At 48.0% G+C, this 18,104-nt stretch overlaps 1 protein-coding gene across 2 annotated transcripts in view; it reads left to right on the top strand.

Annotated features, from left to right (window-relative positions):
* Window positions 1-18,104, top strand: part of LOC8043884 (transducin beta-like protein 2) — a 199,727-nt gene that overhangs the window by 14,728 nt on the left and 166,895 nt on the right. The window lies entirely within an intron of this gene.

The raw sequence follows: 18,104 nt of genomic DNA on the forward strand, positions 1-18,104 counted from the left end.
TTTCCCCGTGCGCTGGAAAGTGGCCTTTGTGTCCATCGGTAATCCCATCCGAGGGGGAAAATGCTAATCCTCCCTCCGTGGGCTCCACAACGCTGCTCCGAACTTCTGAGATAAGGTGCTTGTTTTCGGGAGGGTTATAAGCCCCACGGATTATCGCCGAGGAACAAAATAGCTGCTGGTTTGTCGGCGAGTGGCATTACAAAGGGTGGCATCACCCTAGCAAAGTGCACATGAAGGCTCCTTAGATTCGCTCGGATTCGCGCAACCGCCGTGGGCCGCGCCATATGACTAGTAGCGGGTTTTCTAGTCGGCGGGCTGTGGCAGCCTGCGTAGGCGCACTTTCGGACGTTGGTGGAGGCTAAATTGCCGCGTTCTATTTTTTTAGTTTGTTTTCTATGGCGAATGGAATTTCTCGGGGTTTTAAGAATGCATTATACTGTTTTGGGGAATAAAAACAAGGAAATTAAAGCTGTTTTGGTGAGTCAGTGTGCGACAAAACAAATGCAACTGGAATGTTTGTTTCATATTATGTTGGTCTTTTTACGGCACCATACACTCAGGCCGTGTCAATCAATAAAGGTCTTAACCGTCGAAAATTTTTGACCAGACAGGATATCCGAAATGCATGGATATTCCCCGCCCACAACATTAAATTTAACGAGTCTTGTCAATCAAACATATATTGTACATACCCCACGGTGCCGCATTATCCGAACAGGATTTGAGAAAGGTCTCCCGTAGCACAGCATATCCAATATACAGTGTCGACGATAGTTACTTCACGACGATCGGACGGAATCCGGCTTGTTTTGGGGGTCGTTTTGAAGACATCTGCTTTTGTGCACAGCTGCAAAGCAAATGAACGAATATGTCTATTCTGTCCCCACACCCCGGATCCGGCCCCATCAGGTATTTTTTGCGAAACCCGGAACATGGCCAGGAAGGCTTTTTGGAAATTATCTCAACGGAAATAATCCTCCAAGGACGCTGAACTGCCTGCGTCGCGTGCTGCTTGACGTTCGCTCTCTTCGTTCGTTTCCTGCGAAGGTCGGCCAGGTTACATGCTCTGGTATTCCCTGATTCTCACAGTGGAAGATGGCACACAAGGGGGAAGCATCCTAAACAGACAAAGTAAAAACTTCCAAGAAAAGCCGGCGAACTCCGAACGTACAATGCAGGTGGGGAGCGGGAGGCGCTCACTTGATCGAATGACGTTTTAGCGAACGCCCACGTTTCATCGAACGACACTTTAGCGAATAGTCGGACGCCGCGAAGCGGCGTTTTCGGGTGGGCCAAGTGAGTTCATCTTTTTGTAATGAGTTGCCGTAGACTGTCGCCGCGAAGCGGCGTAAAGCGCAGCGCGACGGATGGGTTAACGCGCGCCCCCGTTATTCGCTAAAACGACCATTCGCTCAAATGTCGCCGTTCGCTAAAATGTCATTCGCTCTTGTGATATGGACCCGTGGGGAGCCACGCTGGCCGGGTTTCCACAGCTCGGGCAGGTGGCAGAAATTTCTGGCTGATACAGGTCGCGTGATTCGCAAAATGGCGGCGGCCTGAGAGCTCTTTACCATTCCATTTAGCGCTCTCTGGGTGGCACCATTTTGTTCGACAGCAGCGCCCCCCCCCCCCCATGGGAAATTCGGCGGGTTCGGCGGAGTAAAACGAGGGAGACCCCCCCATGGGAAATTCGGCGGGTTCGGCCAAGTTCGGCGGAGTAAAACGAGAGAGAGCGCAGCCAAAGCTACGTGCGGCCGGAGCCAATCACATGCCGGCAATAGGTCACGCGATATCGCCTGCACTTTTGTATCACTCCGCTGTGCCGCCGGTCGGCCGCGCCGCCCGCGCTCGCCGAGTATTTCGTCTGCCACGGGTGTATCAACGATATCGTCTGCTACAGGTTTAAAAAGTGTCCTTTCACGTTCTGAAACTTAGTCACAGGGGATGTCAGTACGTAGGCTGGCCGCTGGCATCTGTGTCCGAGCTTTCCACCTGTTCGGCGTAGTTTCGAGTTGTAAGTACACGTTGCAAGGTCCCCGATGACCCGGCCGTTGATGTTTCCTTGTATTGTTTGGATATACCAGGGCTCGAGGCGCAGTCCTTTCCACCAGCTTCTCGGCGTTCAATGTGATCGGCAGGTAAAGGGGTTCCCTGATTTCGCCGGGTATCTGAATTGCAGTGGCCCGGACGTTTTGCTTGTTTACAACGCGGAGCAGACTACATACGGGTGAGAGGGGGAGGGTAGTTTTTTCTCTCTATTACCCTCTCTGCCATGACCCTTGTGGAACGGTCTATACACTCCGTGCGAGAACTATAGGGGGCGCTTTGAAAAACGCGCGCAGCGCCGCTAGCGGAGGAGCTGGCGTTCGACCGTGAGGCGTGTTCAGCAGCCTGCGGCGCCTTTTCGCATGCCAAGCTGTGGCGGCGGAAGCGCGCACGGACGAAACTTTTGGTTTTTGAGCCGATACGTCGAGGGTGACGTTGCATGAATGCTGGGGCAGACCTAAGAAGGGCATTTAGCTGTTCTCCACTTCTTATATACTGCGTTTTAGTCGTTATTAGGGGTAATTTCCTTAGTTGCGGCCAAAAAAGGAGTTGGAGCAATTTTCCGAAAAGCAAGACGGCCGCCACCATAATTGCTTTGAGTGGGAAATTTATTTCGCTCGTCGCTGTAAACGTAGGACTGCTGGAACGATGATATTAGAGGCGGGTGAGATGTTCACTAAGTTTCTGCACGAAGTGTGCCAAGTTTCATTGAGACAGCAGGTGTGAAAGTTCTTTCTAAAGAATAAAGAAATAAAGCTCTACGGTATATAGCGGGCTGTGCAAAGTGCAGATTTGGGCACTCAGGTGCTTGGACTTGACAGTAACATGACACAGCACTTATTATACAAAAAAAAAAGGTGGCATAGGGAAACAAGGTGAAAATTTGGTTTGGGCGGCGTAACTCAATGGGAACCGGTTTTGACCATGAAAAGGCTGTCAAGAGAATACCACTGGTCGTGGGAGGTGGAGACTTTAGAGGTAGGAAGGGACTAATGGATTGTGCTTCCAATTGAAACAACTTTACGAAAGGGGGTTCCAAAGCCGAGAAAACGAAGTTGTCGGCCAACACACGGTTTCGCCGCCAAGGGCTTTTGCGGTCGGCTGTTGTGTAATAACCTGTTGTGCGAGGTGCTGATTTTCGGCCCACAGGTACTTTGACATGACCGTCACTTGGCGCAACACTTATTATAACAAAAATAGTTGGCATAGCGAAACCAGGTGGAAATTCAGTTTGGGCGGCGTAACTAAATGGGAACTGGCTTTGACCGTCAAAGGCTGTCAGAAAATACCACTCATCATGGGAGGTGCACACTTTACAGGTAGGAAGGGACCAGTGGACGGTACTTCAAGTTTGAACCACTTTGCGATAGGTGGCTCTAAAGCCGAGAAAAAAAAAATTGTTGTCTACAGAACTCGGGGTGTCAGTGTTTCCACATCCAAAAGGAGGCTGATCAAGAAAGAAAGCACACCACATAAACTTCCATACTCAAACGCCGATTCTCCAGTGATTCCGAGTTTCATGGTTGTTTTCTTTAGATTTATATTTGTCACTTTTTTTACCGTTCGAATCTTTCTTCGTGAAGTACAGATTGCGTGCCATATTTGTCCGGAAATATCATCGACACGTACGATAGGGACGAAACTTCTTTGGAGGGCATTCCTCCAACGAAATTGGCACTGCATACCCGCGAGTGTGGGATGGCATTTCAGTTCGTCCCATCGGCGCTGACACATGTAGGCGTTACAGGTACGAAAACAAACGCAGAGCGCAAAGCGGCAGTGTAGAATATGTCAGCCGTGCCGACACAGTGGCAGGCATGATCGGGACACCAAATTTCTCGCGTCGTACGGCACGGCTCCATCGTTGTCGCTGTCCCACAAAACATCGGCGAAGTGAAAAACTGTGAAAATTTGTCTCCACGAGATACGACGCATAACTATTGAAGCACTTAATGACGCAGCACAGGCTGTGAACCCAGCGCAACAGCACCACTCCGACTTCAACGCGTACCAACGTACGCGGCGTGGTTTCGATTTCGTTTTCTCTGGGGTGCTCACTGCCTACTTTCGGTACCGGCCGCGCGTCGCGTCGCACGGAGTGTATACTGACAGCGTCCCTCTGCGGGGGAAGGGGGGGGGGGGGGGGGGAGGGGGAGGGAGGGGGGGGGAGGGGAGGGGGGTTGGCATGAAGTCTGAGTTCGGCCCCCTTTCGAGCCTTGTTCGGGCACCTCTCCCTTCCAACGCGTCCACGACTGTCGGTCGCGTGAAACAAACCGGGTCATTGTGGTCACGGCTGCGACTTGGAGCAAGGCTCTGGGCCGTTATCGGAAGCCAGTAAAGAACAATGGTTGCCTCGCGGAACGTTACGGTACCGTTGATATATAAGGTCGTCCGTTTGCCAGACAGGAGTTGGCGCGCCAGGTCTGAAGTGAGGCAGTATCTTTAGGGTGATCGTGCCCCAGGACAATCGTAGGCGTAATCTGTCTCCAAAACACAGCGGGAACAACAGGTCCACAATCGACACTTTCTAATGTGTCTGCGCGCAAAACTAAGCTTCCTTCGAGGTGGGATGGAAATGACAACTTTCTCGCCTTGTTTCGCCCTCCGCTCTCCATAACGAAGTTGCGGCTACTGCGCATGTGCGCCGCTCTTGTCCTCCTGATCTTATTGCGTAGAACACAGGGAAACGATCTACGAAAACTCCTTATTCAGCGCCCTGTCCGAGCTCGGAGGTGCCGCCGCCCGACTCCGTCTTTAGAAACGGGTTCCTATTCTTTCGTCGAAACGCGTCTCGTCGACATCTACGCTCATTGACACATGTTTCATCGCTTCGTCGAAACTGTTTCCGCAAACCTCACGCTAGTGGGTAGACCTCAATGCTAAAAACCTTGATGAGGTTTACCCACTATTTTTTTTCGATCAGCCAATAAGAGCTTGGCGTTTTGACGTCATTGCAACCCCTGAGCAAGAAGCAGACGAACTTGCGCTCTACATAGATTGGTAAATTTTGTGCCATCTAGTGGTGGCGTTTCTAAATTACACGCGGGCGTTGAGACTGCCCACTCTTGGCCGCCATTGATACGGCGAGAGTGTCTGAAGCGATTACTTTCCCGCCGCTGCTTGAACGCTACTCGTAAGATACATTTTTGATGCTTCGTGCACGTCATTGTACGCAGACAGGAGTGAATGACAATAAAAACAACGTGACAAACCATGTTTTCTGAATAGGTCTAAACAGCACGACCCTACCGCTTTGGGCAGGAACGAAATCCGCACGCGAATCGCTGCAAGCGGGGCGCCATGCTTGCAGTTGTCTATCAAGGAGGTTACAATGGGCAGGAGGTGGCGTCCCTATGTCCAATGCACGGGGCGAGGTATAACGGAAGTGGGCGCAGTTACGAACTCTTCTCAACCAATGGGGAGCTCGTTAGTGGGTGCCGCCATTGATTTTTGGGGCAAACAACCCTCGTTGCCATGGCATTTTCGTGGCAACGCTGTTGTTTGCCCCACATTTCATGGCGGCATCCACTGAATCGGTGTCGGAGGAACAGGCGAGATTTGGAGCCCTACACTTGCCTGACCAGTTACGAAGTCGGCGTGTAGCAGACGCTCTCGACACCGCGCCTGGAGCGTCGTCTAGAACGAGCCGTCATAGCGCGGCTTCGGAAAGTAATCGCGTGTCAGTCGTCGTACCCACGAACGCTGGGAATGGCACCGCGGGTTGAGAAAGCCGTCGAAACCCTGCTTCCAGAAGGTGCGCCGATCGAATCGAAAGCCAGCCGCGACAGCGAGCAGACGAAGCAGACCGCAGGCACGGAGCGAACGCAGCCTAAGCCTAACGACCAAGTGGAGAGCAGACGATGGGAGCTTGGTTGAATGGACCTTTTCCACATACCGACGGCACCAGGCGGTGGCTGCTCGAACTAAAAATCGAGGATGTGACCTACCTGCGCTACCAATCGATAATGGGAGCTCGCTACCAGTTTCTTCGCTCTCCGAGCTGCGGCGTCGTGTTTTTCTTTCCGCCCACTTTCTATTTTTGTGTAGCACAATTATATACATATGCTGCAATTACGTGTTCTATTCGCTGATCCACAGTCTCCTTCCGAATTCCCTCGATTTTTCGTGCCGACTTCCGCCGCTTGGCATCGGGCGCTCGCGCGTGCGCAGAGCGCAGAGCGCTTCTCGGAAAACGTCCATTTAGTTTGGATAAGAGCGCGGCGGTGCGCGAGGCAGTCTGGGATTGAGTTCTTTTTCCGGCGTCACTGGGTATGACGTCATGCCGGGTCCTGCCCTATTTAAACGTCCTTGTGGTCTATACACCTTTCCAAAAAAATACTCGACCCCATGCACTCTAAGAAAAAAGGGAGGAGAAAGGTAGCAAAAGCGACTGTTCCTCCTTGTTGCGGTCAAGTTGCCCAGAGAAGGGAGGAACGGCAGTTCAGATGAAAGGAGGAGGGCGAGTTCCTCCTTGTTCAGTTGGCGCAGGGGTAGAACATCGCGCTACTGACCGAGTGGTCAACGGTTCGATCCCCAGGAAAGTGTTTTTTTTTTTTTAATTTTTTTTTTTTTTTGTAAATTTTTTTTTTTTTTTTTTTTTTTGTTTACCAAAACACACATGAAAGGAAAATTAAAGTCCTTATTATTCTCCGAGACGTTTTCCTCCTCCAGGGGCCCTAAACTCGTGAAACACGAAGTTGGGGCCGAAGTTGAGGGAGCGCACCGTTTGGACAATCACGACGATGACTTGGCGCTTTTGTCGCCAACATCCAATCGGCGCGCTCCGCGAACTTTCGGCTCCAACTTTGTGTTTCACGAGTTTAGGGCCCCAGGCAGACCGGAGAAAGCTTTCGCCCTCCCGACCCATCTTCTTTCGGTTTCGTTTTTCGAGCACATCGCGCACGTTGTTTAATAAATTAATGTTGAGTTGATTGAGCTTCAGCGGCAGCGAAGGCCGCCTGTAATTCCGTCTTCTAGTCCAAACGTGCAGAACATTTCGGTTGCATTGACGTTTTTACCACTAATTTTATCAAATGAGATAACGAAGCCGCTAGAAACAGCGAAGTTCCGGAGCAGTGCCAGCAGCGCTACATACACTGGGTAAGACGGCCGTTTCCAATTTGCGGGACACACGCGGAACTACAGCAGCGAAACCACGAGGAGCTGTGTCGACGTTTTCGACGTTATGGAAATCGCGGGAACTGCGTCCAAGGAAGGCAGGTTTTCCTGCCGGCTGCCTGGGTGCCTTCCGTGCTGAGTTCGGTTCCGTTGTCCCGTGCCGAGTGCCAACCGGCGTTCAACGTGATTCTTCTGCGTGTCAGCAACATCGTCAACGTGGTTCTGTATTTCTTCGTGTCAGCGACATCGTGATGGCAGTGTTGTGGGTTGTGAACAGAAGACTGGAATTATCGCCGATGTGACCGTGTGTTCGCGTATCAGTGGTGTAACAACAAGATGAGATGACGTAAACTGTCGGGCATTGATGCCGCTAGTCGGGCCGTTATCGGAGGGGCCGGGGTGTCGCAGGATGACATTCCGCTTTACATTAAAGAGTTTAAAACCACTTGAGGGATTAGGTGCAGTCGATCGACGTGTGGATAGTCATGTTGGAACGCTGGTCTGAACGGTAAGCTCCTATCGTACAGTGGCCAATGTGACTGTCGGTCCCCGAGAGCGATTGCGCTCTGGGGAAAAGACAACACTACGAAAGTATGACGGAAAGTACGTATATTTATAATAGAAGTTTAGCATAAAAAAAAAGACAGGCAAAATCGAAAAAAAAAAAAAAACGCTATCTTTTCTTTTACTGTTTAAATATATTACGGTTCCTGTAGAAACTGCCCTCTAAGTGGCGCGCTGGGATGAGCGCTAGAAGTTTTCGAGCTCGCAACGGCGCAGCTCCGTACACTTAACAGTTGTCGGAAGTCGCGGCTTTGACTGCATTCAAGTTGATCGAAAAGCGATTTCTGTGCCCGTGAAGCATCACTTCCAGCTGAGTGAGTATCCGCTCTACAGAGATTAATTCAAGACGGCAATTGCAGCTTTGCGCGAACAGCACAAATAGAAAAACGAACACTACAATATAAATACTGGCTACGAAGGGCCATGCGGGAAAACAAACTCATGGCTTGGAACCACATTGGAGCGGCTCGATTTATTGGCTTTCAAATAATAATGGCATGATCGAGCGTCTTCTTTTTAATAAGAGATTCATCCCCTGAGCCATTAAAAATAGCCTCAGATGTATGACATTGCTGGAAAAAAATGAACATGTTCGGAATATTTTTTTTTGCTTAGGGAGTCACCGAAAAATTCCGCACGTTCAAAACGACCACTATAAAAGACGGAAACGCAGGGCTCGGTAGTAGTGTTCGGGGTAGTGTGTTGTTGTATTGATGTTTGTATGTGCGATGCCTGTGTATGCGTTCAATATATGTTGACCTGATGTTTGTAGTGTGCGCAACGTGTCTACGTGTGTTAGAGATTCCGAAGAAAAGGAAACGCAATTGTGGCATGAGGAAATAAAAATATTTTTTTGTAAAACATGAATTGGGCGGTACCTAGCGCCACCTAGCCTAGCTACGTGTTTACGCTACGCGGCTACGCCATAGTTTCGTGTTACCGTGCTGAGAGAAGCCAAGAGGTTGCTTCGGATTTGCTTTTTTTTTGAGAGCGGCTTTTGGTTTTGCGGGCGAATGAGTTTCACTCCTCCGTGATGTGCGGTTGACGCTACGGTTGACGAAGGAATTGTGGCTCGAGGAATAGCAAAGGTAGGACATAAAGTGCGCGGACTGAGTGCCGGTTGTCTCCGTTAAACATCGCAGTGCTGACGATGAGAAGACTGAGTGACTGCATGCTTTCGAAACGTAACTTTCTTTACCTGCAGGGGTAAAGAAACCTCGGAATTAAATACAGTTCGCGGAAAGCTCGTGTTACGTTTTTATTTCCTGCTCCTCTCGCTTCGTGCAATAGACTTAGTGTTCTCGTTAAGCCTTACCGAGCTCGATTTGCTCGATTCGTGGCCGCCATAATGAGATGCAGTCGACGGAGGAACTTTTCCTCCCCTGCTTAAGGGACGAAAGTTTCTCCCTTTCTGAAGGAACATATGTGTCAAGAGCGTTCCTCCCTTTAGGGAGGACTATACTGACCCTTTTTTCTAAGAGTGTGGGCAACAAACCGTTTTTGAGCCCAGTCACTGAGTTTAATGCTAGACTCTCACCGGCGTCCCTCCTAACCCTAACCGAGTGGACTGTGATTTCAAGAGGCGCAACCCGCGTAGGCGCAGTTTCAAACGCTGCTGGCGGCTAAATTCTCGTCTTTTTGCGCTATATTTTATGTTTTATGGTACATGTATTTTCCCGAGGACACTAAAAAAGCATTATACCACATAAAAAAAAAAAAAAAAAAAAAAAAAAAAAAAAGAAACGGAGCTATTTTTGTTGGGTACGCGCGCGACAGAACGAATGCAACTGGAATGTATAGTTCTAGTTATTTATGTTTTTTCTTACGATAAGTTTTGACGGCGCCGCGAGATTTGCCGCACGTGAAACGACAAAGCGCTTTGCTGTCACAAATACAGTGCAACAGAAGAGGACCGAAAGATCGGAAGCGTCGCCGTGGCAGGCCGACCACGGCGACGCTTCCGATCGCGCACGTCGCCAATAAGGAGCATTCACTGGACGCCATGTATGAAAGCGCTGTTTACAGCGCATGCTCGGAACGAGCTCACACTGATAGGCTGATTAGACCGGCAATGGGGGGGTAGCCGTACTGATATAATTTGTCAACAAGTATTTTGTGATTGATAGTCGGAGGCGTTGCTAAAATCTATAAATATGCCTAACGTCAAAAGTTTGTTTTCGATGTTATGTAGAATAATTTCCTTTTGTAAGAGGAGTGCGGATTCCGGTCGACTCTCCCTTTCTAAAACCGAACTGAGACTGAGAAAGTACTAAGTGTTTGACAAAAACTATCTAAATGACAGAAAATCTTTTCGAGCCCTTTAGAAAAAAAAAATAGATAGGACCGATAGAGGTCTATAATTAGACAAATAATTCTTGTCACCACCCTTATACAGCACTGACACTTTTGCACGTTTCATTTTCCTAGGGAAATCTCCGCACGACAAGCAGAAATCGAAGATGTGTACAAGATATGGCGCAGTAATTTCAAGAATATATTTAATGGGTTTAATTTGGAGGTCATCAATATCACAGGTTTTACTATTTTTTTAGGCCCATAAATGTTTTAAACACTTCATCATAACTATAGATCAAGATAGATACATAGATTCCTCCTGAAACGCCGTCCACAGCTGCCTCGCAGTACGAGCTGGACCCCAGATTTACGAAATGGGAATTAAAACATTCAGCCAGCGCGGCCTCGGACACCAATCTGCCACCTATGCTGAGTTCTCTTATTGAGTTGTGCGATCTACCGTGCTGTAAGATTTCATTTATTGATTTGCAAAGGATATCTGGACGTTTCCTCGAAGCCTCGCAGAACAGTTTATTATAATATTCACGCTTTGCTCTCCTGAGATCTGCTGTTAAGGTATTGCGATATTTCTTGAAGATAACCGATTTATTTAGGTCTTTCGTAGGGATATCATCTCTGTACAACCAAGTTTTGTGCCTTTTTATTTTAATGTGAACAGGTGTAATCCAAAGCTTACCAATTTTTTTTTATGAAGTAATTGTCTTATATGGAAAACATTTCTTATAAACAGTTTTTAATCTATCAAGAAAGTTTCCATGCGCATCGTTGATGTTTATCTGTGGCAGTATGGGCGTTCAATCTATAGATGAAATTTCATTTCTAAAATACAATAGGTTTTGATCTGAGATATACTGGTGAGAAAAAGGCTGTCTTTTGACCTTAGTTTTAAGATCTGTAAAATGAAAAGAAACAAAAGTCGGAATAGGTTCACTAACATCACAGCAAATAGTGCCCGCGGCATTAATCTTGGCGCTTATATTTGCAATAAAGAGGTCGATGACACTTGATGAGCATTCAGTGTCTCTTGTGGATGACATAATTGCGTTCTGAAAGCCACAGGAAGCGAGGGTGTCATTCAATTGCGAAGATAGACCGGTATTGTCTTGCATATTCACGTTAAAATCTCCCCCTATAATAACAGAAAAATTATTTGTGGACGAAAATTCCAAATAGCTGTCCAAAAAAGACAGGAAATTGCAGAAATTCGCTGATGGTAGGCGATAAACAAAAAAAAAAAAAAAAAAAAAAAAAGCTTTTTGCCTTGTACACTCAACATTTCATAATCATCAGTAATCTCCGTAAATCAAAGAAGCATTTCACACTGAAGGGCTTTAGTAACGTTTGACGCTAGGTTTAGGCCAGACCCGCTACGAAAACAAGCACTCGCACAGCTCTTTCGAAGGCGTCTAATTGCTAGGGCTGTTTGTTACAAACGAAACGATTCGGCACTCGTAAAAATAGACGAGCTCGCCGAGCTGCGCTCGTTGAACACGCACTCCGCAGTCGCCCATGTTTATCATGCTTCACGCATGCGAAAAAAAAAAACAAAAAAACCTTGGGATATGAAACAACAATGACTTTATCTAGATTACAATTGTTTCTCAAACATAAAAAAAAAAAAAAAAAATCCGATTAAAACACTATTACGGCACGGAGATACATTTTTATAACCAACGCACGTCAATCATCTCTCCAGCCAATGAGAGATGTAAGCACCTTTTAAGCACGGGGCGGGGCTTAGCGGGCTGCATGCCTCCACCTACCCCACCTACATTTCGTCTAACGGCGAATTACACTACTTTTATTTTCATTTTAACGCTAAATATGTTAATAAATCTGTTTAAGTTGACATCATCAATATTTACTGCAGCCGAATTCAATGCAACAAAAGAAAAGAAGATACAGTAAAGAATCTTTTTCGGCTTATTGTTTCCGGTCGGTGCTTATTTCGAATAATAAGAACAATCTTTATTGACCCAGGGGAACCGCGGCACCGCAGAAAGGCAACAGCCTGTACTATGGAGGCCCGCGGTGCCGCGTCTAGTGATGCTGATTATGCGATGATATAATATACAAGATGAAAGTGATGCTGATTATGATATGACATGTACAAGTGCATTAGGCCTAGCAGCGGTCTTGGCGGGGCCGCCATGTGCTGCTGACTTCTAGCAGGCCGGTCTCGAACGCCTGGCCGGGGCTCCCCGCGCGCCCGGCTCGTAACGAGCCGGCCGAATTTCCGCCGACGCAGGGAGTCGAGCATTCCCAGGTATTCATGGGCGGCGGTCTCTTGAAGTGCTTGCGGTCGAGCTTGGAACCGAGCAGCATGTGCACCCTGTCGATCGAAGACATGTTGTGTGCCTTTTACCAACATGCTCCTACACAAATTTAAAACCCTACGTTTTTTTTTTTTTTTTTTTTTTTTTATTGTGGTGAGGTTCAGGTTTTTTGCTTTGTGTGGCCGACTTGAGAAAAAAATGTTTCCACAGCAACCCTTTCGCACTGATACAGCTTGATTTGAAAAATAAGTACAATAATTTATTTTTCACTTTTGGCGAACAATTTTCTCGCATTATTTTGCGGCATGCACAACGGCGCATGCGCGTCTGTTCTCCTGTATGAACGCCGGTCGTTTCCCGCAATGCTTGGATAGAAAACGTACCATCGCGATTCACACGATTCCCAGCGACCTCGGCGCTTAAAAGCAATTGGGTTGAAAAGCCGAAACCTGAATTATGCTTCCGGAACTGGTTTGTTCTTTCCTGAAAAAAGAATTTCTCTCTAAAGGCCGGTTCACACATGCAGCGAAGCACTAATGTACCGCTTCTCACGTGTCGTCTGCTACTTATTGTCTGCCATGAACAACAGTATTGACGCTGCGACACAAAGCTGGTGAACGCTCCCGTCAGCACGCGCTTAGCACGAGGTCAGCGCTACGCTTGTAGCGCTCTGCTACATGTGTGAACAGGCCTTAACGGTGCTGTGCCGATGGCATGTCGACGTGTATCGCGCTGCGAGATCCCTGCCAAGTTTGACAGTTTCCTCAGTCGACGAGGGAGTCCAAAAATGACTTAGAAATCTGAGCAGGAGGGACGCCGCGACGCATGCCCGAACCGGTGGAGTCTCTCACCTTTCACGAGACGGTCGATGCTGCACACCGAATTATTCTTTATTCTGTGCTCTACCGTATGGGATTTCCTAAGAATCGGAGTTTGTGCCGCCATTATTGTCCACCCTGTGTTCGCATCCGAATCGCCGGGAATGGCTCGCGACTCGTCGTCGGTGGATCGCACTCCGTGGCATGCACTCGGAGTACGAGAGCGCCATTAGGCAGTTTTAGAATAGCTTCGTCGCCACTGCGCATGCGCCGAACGCTAACTGCGCTCCTCCAAGGAGGATTCCTGATGAGAAGTTGGCTAAAGCCCAGACGAGACCAGTTCAATAATGGCCACTCCCAGGATCGCAGCTGCTTTGGGGGCATCGTGAGCGCCATGCCAGCGGCGCCACTGCGCTTTTCAACAAACATTGCACTCGGTTGGGAAGACCCGTGGAAAGTGGCCGATGATCGCCGCCAACTTGATGCTTGCGACGCGCCAACATTTCTCGCCCGAGGGACCTCTCTTGCCGATGCGACGCAAGCGGACACGACCGGTCGACCGCTCCCGGCGCATTCTCAAAATTTCGAACAAATCTAAAATGCTACTCTGAATAAGAAAAAAAAAAAATTTGTTTCAAAAGCGAGTTTTTTTTTCTCAAATGGCAACATTTCGTGCATGAAGAAAAAAATTATGTGTGTATGTATGTACAGCCTAGAACTTAGGCTGCCTCACGTTATAGACCCTTTCTTGAAGGGCGCCGCCATCTTAAATTGTCGTCACTTCCAGTATGGGCGAAAACATTGTCTTGCCGTCGCCACGCCAGTGGAAGACACTTAGGATATAAGCGTAAACGTCACGCATTATCGTTTTGCCTCCCATTTATTTTTTTACTAGTTACAGGCTCAAACATTTTAGTATTTTTTCGTCGCCCATACTGGATACGCCTATTAGGTGGCTGGGGTCGAGAGCACATAGAAAAGGTTTATAATCAGTTTTCGACCTCTTCCTCCTCAGCTTTCCAACCCAACTGAAAATCGAAATGACGCGGTCATCAAGTGCCTCGGCACCGGTACGATGGCTCATAAAGGGCTCCTAAAAAGAAAAAAACAACAACAAAAAACATTTTTTAACAGTCTGGTTGGGACACGCGTGTCAAGCAATGAATTTTACGCGAGAAAAAAAAAATTAGAGCAATATGGACAACAGGACCACATTCACAGATACATTGCAGAGATTGCCGTTGCATTCCCAACTTTCAAGGCACTACAAAGGTAAAAAAAAGGTGGCGAGAAACGTACTTGAAACATACATGATAAAAAAAAAAAAAAAGAACGTCCTCATAAGTGTATCAGTCAGACCTCACTTTTCCTTCACTAAAAAGAAGTGCATTTCTGTAACATTTGCGGTTTTCGCTGTTTCTGTTTTCGAACAAAAGTTCAGTTGTTAGTCAGCGCTTGTCCTGTTTGCCTCTCCATCTTCGTCTTGATTGTGCGCTTTCACTACTTTTCAGCTGGGTTAGTTTATTTCTTGGAAATTCTGCGAGCAAAGTTCATGACGTCACGGAATGGTCATTCGATCTTTCCACTTCAACGCGAAGGCCAAGTCGATCCACCTCTCCTCCCCGCGCTCGAAAGGCCGAGAGAGAAAACAAGTGGAAAGGAGGTGACTACCGACTGAATCACGTCTCGCGCCCTCAATCTTTGTCCAATTTTTTTTTTTCGAGTAAAATTGGTTTTTTGACACACGTGTTCCAAATTCCAACCAAACTGTTAAAAAGAAATTTTTCTTTCTTTTTGAGGTTTTTTTTTAAGCACTGCATAGGGGGGGGGAGAACATGTCATTCGCGAGCGATGATAAGTGCCATCTCGGCACTCACTGCCTGCGAACGCAACTTGAACTATTCGTTGACGGATTGATTGTTTTTGATCGTATACGTTCGAGTGGCGCTGTGCTCGTGTCCAATAAGTGAGCTCGGCTGGGAGAACTTCCGTCTCCGGTAGAAAAGCACGTCACGGTCACGTCATTTCAAAGGTAGGGGGCCGAGTCCGGTCGAGGCAAAAGCAAAATCATACGCGAGTTTTAATTTTCTTTTTTTTTGGTGCGAAACAGCGAGCAATAAAACGCAAACTGACTTCTGCTGCGGGTTCTATGAACATTGAAGATTAATTGGGTTCTTCATGGGAAAAAAATATGCTAGAAAACTATTTCATGGCAATAGAGAGAAATATCAGCCACTTTGACGTTGTTGGTTTACGAGACTCCAAACTTTTGCCGTGCTTTTCAAGCTGAGCTCCCTTGTATCGCGGCGTACACGGGAGCGAACAGTGGTGCGCTGCAAGTTGCATCAGAGCCACTTTTGTTGGCTCGCCACGAGCCAGGCGAGGAACACAGCCGCTCGCGGCAGGAACAAGCTGCTTGCGGGCGCGTCCAGGGAGCCTGACCGCATGCAGCGTCATGCTTCCTCCTAGCTTTTCATTTTTATTCTTTTGTACGCATTGCGATTTTTTTTTTTATTCTCTTTGTGAGGAGTATAGCAGTCGTGCATCTTTATGAGCGGATAAAATCATTCGAAACGAAAAGAATAAAGTACGTGGGCTATGATAGATGTCCGTGTCTACTCGCTTGTGAATGTGCCTTGTGTCGCGCAAAAACCTCTAGACTGCATCATGAACCAACTAGGCCAACAACGAGTTTTAATTGATAGATGCCTCTTTGTATTGTTCTCTCTGCCGAGCAGCTTTTATCGGGCACTTGTTCTCAAAGATTTCGAGCGTGCGGGTGTTGTTTTGAACGCGGAACAAGCATCTTCGCACGGGCAGAAAGAATAAAGCGGTACTTACTTATTTAAAATGTGAATATATTACGCGGCATTCAATTTATTTTGATGGTACATGCACGGGTAGTATACTGATCCAGTGTTACTGCGTAGTTCTTGCCGTCTCCCTCGCTTTCCAGATGTCCTTGGTTCGTTTGGCTCGTTTTCCTTCATGCTGAAAAGCGCCGACGTCGTGTTCGCGCTAATAGTGTCCGACGGTGCTCTAAAATACACGTACGAAGCCGTTTTAGCAGCTTTTTCAATTCGTTGAATTTGAAAGAAAAACGCCGTAACTGACAAACTATTTTTCCTGCCAGACTGAGAAATGTTCCAAGCTACAAGCCGTATATTTACTGACTCGCACCGTCACGTGGCCTCTACGGCGTTTTGCCCGCGCGCGCCTCTCACGGCGCTTTCCAGTTTTGAAAAAGGCTGTTAACTTACGATTTCTTTTACAGTGTAGTACGTACGAATAATTCGGGAGATTTACTCTTATGATATAGCGCAGGGAAAAAAATGCACTCACTTTTTTCCATAGAAATGCATTACCGGAACTCTACTTTCGACTGGTTGCGGTGTGCTGTAATTTGCGTCGGCACACTAGCGCCAGTTGAACCTCTGGCGTACATTACAATAACCCTATGCTCTAGACCCCACCCAGAGATAAGTGGCCCCGCCCATTGCTACTGGATTGGCTTGGCTGCTGGGCTCAACACGCTAAGAAGTCTAGCGCGAGCATGTGGCCCTGAACAGTGCATGCTGAGTCCAGGCCGCGATGCCATTGACTCATTCCTCTAGTATAAAACGTTTATTTGAACCGCTTCAAGGGGGAGGCCCTTGAAGCGATTCAAATAAACGTTTTATACTACTACTTGCACTGCACGAGCGCGCGTGCTTGGCAGGGATGCCGAAAGCCCGGAGCTCGCGCTTCTAGCATCGGCTGCGAATGGACTTAGGCTGAAATAGAGTTCCTGTATAGACCTTTTCTGTGTACTCTCGTCCCCAGCCACCTAATAGGCGTATCCGGTATGGGCGATGAAAAAATACTAAAACGTTTCATCCTGTAACTAGTAAAAACATAAGGGGGAGACAAACGATAATGTGTGACGGTTACGCTTATATCCTAAATGCCTTCTATTGGCGTGGCAAAGGCAAAACAATGTTTTCGCCCATACTGGAAGTGACGTCAATTCAAGATGGCGGCGCACTTGCAGAAAAGGTCTATAGGCTCCCTACGGGAGCCAGAGTTGCGCATTTGTTTTCCCCGCGCCGCCACGCCGCTATTCGCCGAGATCCATCACGTGAGGAGCAAAGCATCCGGTGGCGTGCAAGAAAGCCACCTTTACGGTCGCTCCGCCGACGTTTCTCGCGCCCCGGCGTATGTTCCCCTGCTTTCCGCCTCCTTTTCCTCCTCTCCTGTTTTCCTCGCGCGGCGGCGCGCCCGGCGCCGCTATTCGCCAATTTTAGTCACTTGAGGAGCAAAGCATCCAGGGCGTGCGGGGAAGCCGGCGCTACGGCCACTCGCCGAGGCTGAATGCGCAACTCTGCTACCGAGCTATATACAGGAACTCTAGGCTGAAACGAAGTATAGCGCCAGTTTAACCTCTAGCGTACATTTTAATAACTCTATGGCGACGAGATGTTTTGGTGGCGCCACATCGCGGGCGCCCTCCTGTGGCGCAGCTGGTAGGATGTGAGCAGACGTCACGCTATCGATGCACGTAGTGGCTATGGTAGTTCGCATCTATGTAGATTAAAAACGATTTATTTATTAAGGAAACGCGTATAAGGTTTTTGTGAGTGATCTTTCTGATGAATAGAAGCGCCTCGAAGCAGCTTTTTATATTAGAAATACTTTAAAAGGTTTAAAAAGATGTCTAAAGCTTCACATTACAGCTTGCGCGGGGGGCTTCAGGGCTATTCACAGCCTCTGATTCCTTTTTTCGGACCTGCGGAGGCTGCTGTTGAAAGAGGTTTTGCATTCACCGGAGTAAATGACGTGCTGTCTTCTTAGCTGTGCAGGGTTGTGTTGCAAAGCGCCGCACACTTGTTGCACCAACATTGAGCTTGCCGATACCGACGCTTCTATCCAAGCATGGGCGTACCAGGGGGGGGGGGGGGGGGGGGGGGGTAAGGGATACCAAGGGCAC

Source organism: Ixodes scapularis, unplaced genomic scaffold (genome assembly GCF_016920785.2).
Source record: "Ixodes scapularis isolate PalLabHiFi unplaced genomic scaffold, ASM1692078v2 PGA_scaffold1__304_contigs__length_218370807, whole genome shotgun sequence".
Taxonomy (NCBI): Eukaryota; Metazoa; Arthropoda; class Arachnida; order Ixodida; family Ixodidae; genus Ixodes; species Ixodes scapularis.